Consider the following 12,219-nt stretch of genomic DNA (forward strand, 5'->3'; position numbering starts at 1 on the left):
CAAACCAAAATCTGAACCCATTCCTATTAAGTTGACTCCTATTCATAGTGATCCTAAAGGACAGGGTTCAACTGTTCTCTAGTACTTTTCAGGCTGTCCATCTTTAGGGAAGCACACTGCTACATCTTTCTCCCATGGAGAACCTGGTGGGTTCAACGCACTGACCTTTTGTTAACAGCTGGGTGCTTTCACCCAGGGTGCTACCAGAGTTTGCTGTTTTCCAGACAGTGAACATAAGCCAACTCTGATTAGGACATCAAAGCATTGGAAAATTTGGCCAAAGTACAAGATCAAATAGGTAATTCCAGCAAATAAGAAAAGCATAAGAAATTATAAAATGATAATGCTGGACAATAAAATCAGTATCACAAAATAATGAGTTCACCACTATCCTTGAAACATGCAAGGTACAAATCTTTAAATTCAGAGACAGAGCAATCGAAAGTATGCAACCTGAAGCAGACACACAAAAGGAGTAAATAAAAATATCAGAGATTCCACAAGCCCTGGGATATCAAATGATCCAAAAAATGGGTAATTAGAAATATTTTTAAAAACAAAGAGATAATGGGACAGATGACACAGCAAAAGAAATAATGACCAATTTTCCCCAAAACTACAGAGAGATTCCATAATAAAAATCCATGAAGCTCACAAATACAAAACAGGATAAATATCCAAACACATGCAAAAAAACAAAATCAAATTGCTGAGCTAATTGCAAATCAAAAACCATAAAGGCTATTAACAAAAATGCTCAAGCATTATGGCAGATTTTTATCAGCAAATGTTCAAGCAAGTAGTAGATAGATAGATATCTTTAAATTCTTCTGGGGGAAAAGATGACCACCTAGAACTCTATGTCTGTATCTAATAACACACTCACTATATATACATATCCCAGAATACTTCCTTGTGCCCATGTCTGTGGATTGAGAGGCACATGTATAAACAGAACAAAGGATGACTTCATGGTTTTAATTCAAGGTGCGTGTGTGTCAGAGTTGTAGCCTCTCACTGTACTTGTTAAATCTTTATTCTGAGCAAATAATCAGAGAAGCTGGGTGAAGAAAATGTGGCATCAGGATTATTAACAACTTTCAATATGCAGATGGCACAAGTTCTCTTGCTGAAAGTAAAGAGGACGTCAAGAACTTGCTAATGGAGATCAAGGATGGCAGCCTTCGGCGTGGATTACAAATCAATGTAAAGACCAAAATCCTCCCAACCGGATCAATAGGTCACCTCATGAAAGATAGAGCAAAGATTGAAGTTGTTAAGGATATATCTTGCTGGCATCCACAAACAGTTCTAATGGGAGTAAAAGTGAAGAGATCAAATGACATATTGCAACTATCTCACTTTGAGGCCGTAGGTAAAGCTGACCAAAGCCATGGTATTTTCAGTCACCTCCTATGCATATGAAAGTTAGACACCAAATAAGGAAAGCTGAACAGGAATTGGTGCATTTGAATTGTGCTGGAGAAGAATATTGAAAGTCCCATGGAGTATCAAAGGAACGAACAAATCTGTCCCTGAAAAAGTACAGCCAGAAAACTCCTTAGAAACAACAATGAGGCGGATCCTTCCCATGTACGTTGGCTCTTTGATCAGAAGAGACCACTCCCTGAAAAGGGATAACATAATTTGTAAAACAGAGGGGCAAAAATGAGGAAGACCCTGGACAGGATGGATTGACAAAGTGGCCACCACAATGGGATCCAATTAGACAACAATTGTGAATATGGCATGACCAGGTGGTTCTTCCTGTTGTATAGACAGTCACTATGTGTTGGAAATAACTGGACGACACCTAACAACCACAACAAAATCTTAATCCCAGTGGATTCTAAATCACAGCAATACTACAGGGCAGAGCAGCACTGCCGATGTGGTTTCTCAGGCTGCAACTGTAAGTGTAGACAGCCTCATCATTGCCCCTCAGAGTAGCTTATGGGTTTGAACCATTGACTTTATAGTTAGCAGCCCAAGGCATAGACCACTATACCATCAGGACCCGTTAGTCCATTCTCTTGGCAAACAAAAGCCAAGGGAATTTATTTCCAGCAGATTAACACCACAAGAAAAATTAAAGAATTTCTTAGGGAAAAATAGGCATACATAGGATAGGAATTTGCATTTAGACATTATCTGTTAAATCCATTTTCCAGGAATTTTTGAATCCCCCTGATATGACTGGGATTTTAGCTATTTGTGGAAAAATGTAATGAAAAGACAATATAGTTTTTTTATGGCTCTTTTCAGTTTATTGCATGAAGGAGTTACACTAGTCCAAGTTAAAAGTGGACCCCAAATGGTTACATCATATAAGCTGTGAGGTTTTAAACTTGTGACAAGGGACAGAGGGAATTTTTCTACTCATTGCAAGGAAATCCTCACTTAAGCTTCCGTGAGCCACAAGCACTTAAAACCCATGAACCTTCAGCTGGTCGTCCTTAGCCAGTCCAATCTCTACAAGGAACTGGCATATGTTCTTGCGCTGGTCACCCTGGAGCTGAATCACTTCTCCATATGCTGGATGCTCAATCACAGTACCATTGCAGGCAAATTTCTTCTTAAAGGCCTTCACTAGCTTCTTTTTGTCATAGTCATCAGCGATCCCTTGGACAGTGGTCAGGGTCTTCCTGCCGTTGCGCTGTTGAATTCTTATATGGATATAATCCTCTGTCCCCGCAGGCAGCAGGTCATCACCCTTACTTGCATCAGCAAAGGGGTCGAAAGAGTGGAGGTTCTGGATAGCGGACATACGATACGATTCCTTTTCCTTGGTGGAAACGGCCTGCGGAAGGCGGCGGCTGGAGAAGGCGAGCAGGGGGGACGGAGCGACGGGAAGCGAGGGGGCTCGAGGGGGAGGCTGCTGAGTCCTCGGCGGCGGCTCAGTGACTGGGGCCGACAATATAGTTTTTCCACAAAATATTTAAATTTCCTTTATATGTGTGTACACACACATGTGGGTAGTAGTGTTCTATGAATGTATGTGATCTGACCCCATATTGTACTGAAGTAATAATGATTGTTACAAAAATATAATAATTGCAACTATCGTTGATTGCATAGTTAATATATTAGCTATTCTAAACCTTTCACTATTCTAAATTCCACATCTGCCCTTATTTACATTTAGATCATTCTATGAAGTGGTTATTATTACTACCCCTTAGGAGTAATAACTTGGGGGAAAATATTCCATCAAATATCACCTTATTCACTTAAATATTATGGTATAAAGTCACATACTTTTAGCACCTGGGTGTTCAATTTGAAGCCTACTGTGCACCCACAGTGTGATGGATGGGAAGTCACAAGCTGTCTACCAAGGACCCCACAGGATGGGATTTCCCATTTTTAGGAGCAGATCCTTATCTGAGACAAGATCCCTATCCGAGACAAGCACACTCTCATTGACACAATGACATAATATTGGTTGACAGACATTCTGATTCACTTAATTAAAGTTAATATTGCCCATGTCATAACCTTCCCTAGGGCATTTTTGATGGGACAGTTACTATAATTGTGAGTCTTGCCAGTAATCAGAAAGTTACTTAATGGAAGTAGACTGGTAACACAAAGAGCTGGAGAAATACTTAACATAAGGTATAAAGACACCTCAAGAAATGACATTTTTCACCAGAGAATATGCTAATGATAATGTGACCGTATCCTCTATAGTCAACATTCGGCACTTGGTCTCTGCTGCCCTTTTCTTTTCTCTTTTGCTGTTGGCATATTTGTGTACATACATTCATCCTGTAGATAAATTAATATCATGATTCGAAGTAGAGATATGAAGCACTAGCTGTTTATTGATTTAATTAGTTTAATTCATAGACGGCAATGCTTCCACAGCAGGGTACATCACAGGCTGCTATGTTCTGCTTATAGTGGAAAACATTTAAAGTGTTATTTTAACATTCAAAATATAATTATTTTAAATTTTTGATAAAAGCATATACTCAGGAAACACACATTCATTCACTAACATCTACTGCTACAATTCATTGACATTGGTTACCGTCTTCACATTGTGTCATCATTGTCATTCTATCCAAATCACATCACTTCTATAACTGACACTCATGGCCCCTAAGCTTCTCATTTATGTTAGAGTCACAGTCATCAATGTTATCACATATAGATCATTAGGAAAACAATTCTTAAAGTTGTCTATGGAAAAAGGCATTTCATGATCCAGGCCAGGAATCAGAAACCTGCATCTTAATAAGGATGATGCATTCTTTTGCTTATTCTGTGGTGCTTCCAAGGTTTTCTGTGTTGCCAACACTTCAGATACGAATTATTGCATCCATTAATTCATAAACCATGTCAGAAATAGATTATGGGAAGCTTCATTGGCTTTCATAAAGATCTATAGATTTGGACACCCTGTGGGCAGTTCTTTATCCTATCAAATCACTGAGTAATATATTTGATTTTGATCACAATGACTTTGTTTTATGGTGTTAATCTCAAGGTAAGAATATCCAAGTTTTTAAACCCACTTTGGACAAGGACAGACTTTAATTTCAATTGCCAAGCAAACATATGCATTATGGATTCATAGTTGACAGGAAGCCCATGAATAGGTATGTGGTTGTGGTTATGGTGTGTCTTAATGCCTGAATGTTTGAACAATGTGGTAAGTTACAGGCATAGTTATGTAGATCTAAATCTAGTTGTGTGTAGACTTAAATCTAGTCATGTCTGTGGTTAGATTGAATGGGAAAATAAATTACGTAAAAACAGCAAGTAATGGGGTTCACTAAGGAGTGTATATAGTAGACAACTCATATTCACAGGTTAAAAAGAAACCAACAAAAAATCTACCTTCAGTCCTAGATTGAAATAGCCATATGTATATATATATATATATATATATATATATATATATATATATATGTATAAATATATATTTATTTAGTTGAATAAGACTAGACAGCATGCTTTAATTCCTACAAGGCATTGATCGCTAGGTGAACAGAATAAACCAGGTAATCTAACTTCTCTGGCAAAACTTGCCACCATTGAGTCAATTCTGACTCATGGCAACTCTATAGAACAGGATTAAACTGCCCTTGGGAGTTTATGAGATTGTAACTCTTTATGGGACTAGAAAACCTCTTTGTTCCCCAAGGAATGGCTGGTGGTTTTTCACTGCTGATCTGTGTTTAGAAACCCAGTCCTTACCCACAAGCCACCAGGGCTCAGAATTAAAGCAGGCATTCGGGGCATGCTTTAATCTCTGCTACTCAATCTCAAATCTCTGCTACTACTCTTTCAACATTAATAGTGCAACCAGTTTTGAAGAAGCCAGTATGTAACAGGGCTTTCCCTCCCTGGTTTGCAAAAATGTTAAGCACTGAACTAGTAACCAAAAGAGATTAATATTTGATTGTTCTGATTCTCTAAGAGGCACCTGGGCAGTAAGAGTTGGTGATCTGCGTCTGAAAGATCACCATGTTGAAGACTCTCTGGAAATTTTGTCCTCTGCTCCTATGGAATCACCATGAATTTGGATCATTCTGAGGGTAACTAACACCTCCACCTCATTTGTAAAAAGGAGTAGATTGCATTGCTAGTCAGATTTATATCACTTATCAGCTCTTTTCTGGTATGGCTGAGAATACAACTTAAAAAGTATCTTCCTTCAGTCTCCAAGAGGTATTTATGGAAAGCATTATGTGAAAATTGTAACTATCTTGACACTCGAACAGAAAGCAAAAACTATTAAATTCGAATACACTCTTAATGAATGTGAAAGTGTAAGAGAATATTTGATCAGGAGACTGAAAGCCATATTCAAGAAGCATGGGCCATTTTAATTCTAAATTTTCTTGCTTTTAAAAATCATTTTACTGGGATTGATAGGCATCACAATCCATACACCCATCCACTGTGTTAAGCACACTTGTACATTTGTTGCCATCATCATTCTCAAAACATTTTCTTTCTGCTTGAGCCTTTGGTATCAGCTCCTTATTTTTCCCCTCCCTCCCTCCCTGGTCACACCTCCCTCATGAACCCTGTATAATTTATAAATTATTATTATTTTGTCATGTCTTATGCTGTTCGATGTCTCCATTCACCCACTTTTCTGTTGTCCATCCCCAGGGAGGAAGTTATATGTAGATCCTTATAATCGGTCCCCCCTTTCTACCCCACTTTCCCTCCACCCTCCCAGGATCGCCACTCTCAGCACTGGTCCTGAGGGGTTCAGCTGTCCTGAATTTCCTGTGTTTCCAGTTTGTATCTGTACCAGTGTACATCCTCTGGTCTAGCCAGATTTTTAAGTAAGAATTGGGATCATGATAGTGGGGTGGGGAGCGTGGGGGAGGAAGCATTTAAGAACTAGAGCAAAGTTGTATGTTCCATCATTGCTACACTGCACCCTGACTGGCTCATCTCCTCTCCTCGACCCTTCTGTAAGGGATTTCCAGTTGCTTACATATGGGCTTTGGATCTTCACTCTGCACCACCACCCCTCATTCACAATGATATATATATTTTTTGTTCTTTGATGCCTGATACCTGATCCCAGTGACACCTCGTGATCACACAGGCTGGTGTGCTTCTTCCATGTGGGCTTTGTTGCTTCTCAGCTAGGTGGCCACTTGTTTATCTTCAATCCTTTAAGACCCCAGATGCTATATCTTTTGATAGCCAGGCACCGTCAGCTTTCTTCACCACATTTGCTTATGCATCTGCTTTGTCTTTAGTGATCATGTCTGGAAGCTGAGCATCATGATATACCAGGTTAAGAGAACAAAGTATTCTTGTACTGAGAGAGTATTTGAGTACAGGCCCAATGTCCTTCTGCTACCCTAATACTAAACCTATAAATATATGCAAATAGATCTATTTCCCCATCATATATAAATATATTTACTTATATACATGCCTGTATTTAGACCTTTATGAATGCTTCTTTGTGTCTGAGAGTCTAAGACGTAATGGTTTTAGGACTTAAGCATTTTCTTTATAGTATAATATCTCATAAGTAGGCTCTATTTCTCACTTAACCATCATGTTCCTAAAGGAGGACAAAATATATTTCATGTTCTCGCTGCTTTCTTGCTGTACTATTAACCAGATCATGAACTTAAAAGAACACACCAGGCCTTTATTTTCAGCTGAGCTATATTCTATTTGATTGCTTGGGTCCTGACCACCTAAAACAAATATCTGGCTTCTATCAACTGTTTTGTTTTTCTTTCTATGTGCTTCATTGCCTTATTGAATTGATTTCTTTGTAACTTGGGTTCATTTACTCTGATCTTTTATTTCTCATAAATAGTTAAATGAGTGACAATAATAAGATAAAGAGACTAATTTACACTTACTTTCTATGCTTTACAGTTTACCACCAACTATTTTACCACTCTGTCAAAAAATCAAATTATTTGCTTAGACTTCTAGGCTAGCATTGATAGCATTCAGGACAATAGTAGTTTTGTTCAAGTCTCTTCTTTGAGCTAAAAGATAAGTCATAACATAGTATTTAATGCTCATTTTTCCCTCTCAGAGATGGCAATGTAAAGGTGAATGTGTTATATTTGTTGACATGAAAGTTCATATTATAACAAGTATAATATGTGCTCAGGCCTTGGGTGAAACCTATTACCATTTTTAGTGCAATGTTGTCTCTGACATTAGGATAATCTGGTGAGATCTAATTTTTATTTACAATTTTAAATTGAACTTTTAAGAATTAATTCAAAGATTAACCTATTGGCATATTTTTGTTAAGCAACAAATTTAAAAATGGCATTTATGATATCAGAAAATGCTGATGCAGTATAAGGTTCAGTATAGCTTACTGGCTCAAATCATGAGCTCAGGCATCAAAGTACTATGTTTAATACCTATGCTGTCACTTACTTGCTTGGGAACTTTGAATACCTTAGTGAATTTACCCGTTATTATTTTTAAAAATCTGTATCACATGATGAAAGGAGATTAATTTATATAAAGCAGCAATTAGAATAGTTCCTAACACATGATTATACAATAGAAATTACTTATTAGATTACATACTGACGAATGCTCTAGATGTGTGAGAGGTCTATTTTATTCAAATAAATGACATGGAGCATTCAAGATGGCATCCAGATAAAATCACCTGCCCCTGGTGCTCTTATTGTTAGATCAGAAAATGAAGAGGTAGGGATGTCAATTCTGGGACGTCGAATGCTAAAGGTAGATTCAGTGTACTAGGGTCTGGTTCAGAATTCCCCCATGTGATTTTCACCCACAGCTGTTTGAGAGCTTGCTGAAATGCTTACTGTGGTTAGAAGGCCAACATCCACCAAACACAAGCAGGAGATCTCCATGTCACACAACTCCATCCAGAAGTCAAATTGCTGAAAAAAATTACCACAATAACATTGCCTCAGAGGGAAAAGAAGGCAAGAATGAAGCCTCCCCCATAAGCACAGCACACTTATATGAAAGAAGATGAGAATACACCCAACACAAATGTACACAGTGACAGCAATGAATCCACAGATAGTGGTAATAACTCTAAATGTCAACAGCCTGAAGTCTCCCATTAAAAGATAAGGGTTAGCAGACTGGCTCAGAAAAAATAACCCATCAGTCTGTTGCCTGGAAGACACACATCTTAAGCTTGCAGACTAAGATAGACTATAAATAAAAGCTGGCAGAAAAATACCAAAGAGCAACTTCAAAAAAGCAGGGGTTGCAATCCTAATCTTCAATAAAATTGAACTCAAGGTGCAAACCATAACAGGAGCAAAGGATGCTCAAGTGCTCAAAGGATCAGTAGACAAGGAACCAGTAAGCAAAATAAATATATATGCACCTAACGAGAAATCCATGAAATTGTCAAACTATTCAAATGATGAAAAAAGAAATCAAAGACTCAACAGTCATAGTAAGTAGCTTTAATATACCACTATCAGAAAAAGCTGGGAAATAAACTTAGCAAAGAAGCTATACAGCTAAACCCTACAATGAAGCAACAGGACCTGATATCAGTGACAACGCCCACTGTGGTGCAAACCAAGAAAGGAATATAACAGATCAGCAACAGAAGAAAAGTCAATCCACAAAACCCCCTAAAAAGCCCCCAAAATTGACTTCAGGCTAGGAGGGGCAGTTCCTGGAACCTCACCCCAATGACCAGTAGGGATATAGTCATAAAGGCCAGGGGACAGACCTGGAATTATATATGTGTTTTTGTTCTGGGTTTTTTTTTTAATTTTTCCTCTTCTTATTCAATCGTTTGTTTTCTTTTTGTGTGGTTTCTGTTGTTGTTGTTTTACCTACCTATATAATATAGGCATGGGAAACAAACTCAAGGAGAAAACAAAGGGATGGACAGTTCCCGGGGGCTTTGGGGGAGAAGGAGGTGTGTGAGAAAACAACTCAATAGATAGGGTAACAGCTAGGGAATTAAAAGCAACAATGAGGAAGATGTAGAGATCCCAGTGGTGTTGGAGCAACAGCAATTTAGCTGAGAGGACTAAAATGCTGAATATAAAACATCATAGTAGTCATCAATTCTTCAAATATTTCTCAAAAAAGAGAGGAGAGGTTTTTCTAACATAAATTGGAGATATCATCTTTCTGTGACTTTAAAAGAAAGGTGACACAAAATTGTATTTTAAGATATTATAATTGGTTTATGATTATAATTTTGTGGTTTTAACTCATGGAAATAATTTGCAAATGTGGATCACTTACTGAGCAGGATGCTGATGATGATATCAGACCTTAGGGGAATCAGTGAAATCATGAGCTTGATGTTATCAGGGTTTCATTCCACTCTCAGCTTTGCTCTTATCTTTTGCATTAAGGTCACTTTATTGCACTGCAGTGTTTCCATAAACAAGGTGAGAAAGGCAGATAGCAAGAGCTCTGGAACTCTGTAACTGGCAGCTTCCAGGATCATTGACTCTAATTTCTAATGAGATAAAGTTCATTAAGATGGGTTACTTTTAAATTTTCCCCAGGACCAATTAACCATGGCCTGGCATGTTGTAATTTTCAGACACTGTTGAGTTGGTTCTGACTCATGGCGACCCTGTGTATAAGGGAACCACACACTGCCCTGCCCTGCACCATCCGCACAATTGTTCCTCTGTTTGAGCCTGTATTGCAACCATCATGGCAATCCATCTTGTCTACTTGATTGCCCCTGGACTTGCCCAAGTATGTCCTTTTCCAGGGACTGTTCTCTCCGACAACTCATCCAAAGTATGTGAGATGAAGTCTCATTGCCTGCTTTTAATCAGCATTCTGGCTGCACTTCCTCCTGAAACAAGTTTGTTTATTCTTTTGGTAGTCCGTGGGACTTTCAACATTCTTCACAAGCATTGATTCTTCTTCACTTCTCCTTATTCAATGTCCAACTTTCATATATATATATGTATATATGTATATATATCAATATAATGTGTATATATAATGTATATATATATATATATATATATTAATTGAAAGCACCATGGATTGGATCAGGCAAACCTTAGTCCTCAAATTAATATCCTGACTTCTTAAAACAAGAGGTCTTTTGGAGAAGATATACCCAATGCAATGTACTGTTTTATTTCTTGATTGATGCTTAATAAGCATTGATTGTGGGTCTAAGCAGAATGAAATCCTTCACAGCTTCAATTTTTTCCCTATCAAGATGTTACCTATTGGTATGATTGTGAAGATTTGGTATTGTTACATTGAATTGCAATCCATACGGAGGGCTGCAATCCTTGATCTTCATCGGCAAGCAAGGTTGTGTCATCTGCATATCACAAGTTTTTTTTAAAAGCCCTTCTCCAATTCTGATGCCACATTCTTCTCCATACAGCCTAGCACCTCAAGCATAGTGAGAGCATACAACCCTGATGCACGCCCTCCCTGATTTCACACCAGGCAATCTGCTCCTGTTCCCCATTCATGCTTCCTCATCCAGGTACAGATTCTGCATGAGCACAATGTTGAATTCTGAAATTTCCTTTCTTCTCAGGCTGTCCATATTTTGGTATGATCTACATAGTTGAATTCATTTGAATAGTCATTAAAACACAAATTAACATCTCTCTAGTGGTCTCTGCTTTCATTCAAGATCTAGTTGACATCAGCAATCATATCATTTGTCCATACCCTCCTCTAACTCTGACTTTAGCCCTTGGCAGCACCCTGACGATGTATTGCTCCAACCATTACTGGATGTTCTTCTGAAAAAAATTATTTGTGAGCGATATTGATGATTTCATGCTACAATTTGTGATACTGTTGGGTCACCTTGCTTTAAAATGGGTACACAGATGGACCTCTTGCCGTCAGTTCACCAGGTAGCTGTGTTCCCATTTTCTTGTCATAGATGAATGACCTATGCTAAAAAAGAGCCAAATCAACACAAGAGTCCCTCCTTTCTCAAGGGGACTTAAAATAGGAATGTAGACAAAAGCAAAGCTTACTTCCATATGTAGAGGACTCCAGCCCCCCAAATATATTGCCATTGAATCAATTCAACTCGTGTTGGTTGCAAGTCTTCACAGAAGCAGACAGCATCATCTGTCTCCTGCAGAGCAGCAGGTAGGTTTGAACCACTGAACTTGAAATTCATAGCACAATACTTAACCCACAGCAACACCAGGCCTCCTTCAATATGAAGAGAAAGGGCAGAAAATCCCAAGGTTCAAGATTTTAGTGAGGAAGTAGACAGCATTTCCACAGCTGCTCCTACATCTCCATATGTTAGAGTAATTAATTTCATATTAATGAGTAAAACAAAATTTGTGTATATAATCATAATACATTTATACAGATACACATACACAAGTGGCCCTTGAATAACAGTGGTTTGTTCTGGGCACTTCTACTTATACACAGAATTTTTTTAACATCATGTGACACTAATCATCTTCACAGGAACATTTTGTTTCTCTAGTAAATTGTGTATTGCAGTAAAAAGTGTTCTCTTGTGGTCAGTGATATTTTTCATCTCGTTTAGCGTAATACCACAAATCTTGAGTAACACCCTGGGTCCCATACAATTTGCCACTAGTGATGCAGGAAACGCTTCCAGGAAACAAAGAAAAATCATGTTATTATAAGAAAAAGTTTAACTTCCTGATATGTTTCCTACATTGTAGTCTGCAGCTGATATATGAATTCACCTCAAGGACCATTGTAAAATAAAATAAAAAGAAAGAAAGAAAAATATGCGAGCCA

The 12,219-nt window shown here is 38.1% G+C and overlaps 1 pseudogene; it reads right to left on the reverse strand.

The window, feature by feature from the left end:
• Positions 1–2,302: 2,302 nt before the first annotated feature.
• Positions 2,303–2,794, reverse strand: LOC142428933 (eukaryotic translation initiation factor 1 pseudogene; annotated as a pseudogene).
• Positions 2,795–12,219: the final 9,425 nt, after the last annotated feature.

The sequence above is a fragment of the Tenrec ecaudatus genome, chromosome 16 (genome assembly GCF_050624435.1).
Source record: "Tenrec ecaudatus isolate mTenEca1 chromosome 16, mTenEca1.hap1, whole genome shotgun sequence".
NCBI lineage: Eukaryota > Metazoa > Chordata > Mammalia > Afrosoricida > Tenrecidae > Tenrec > Tenrec ecaudatus.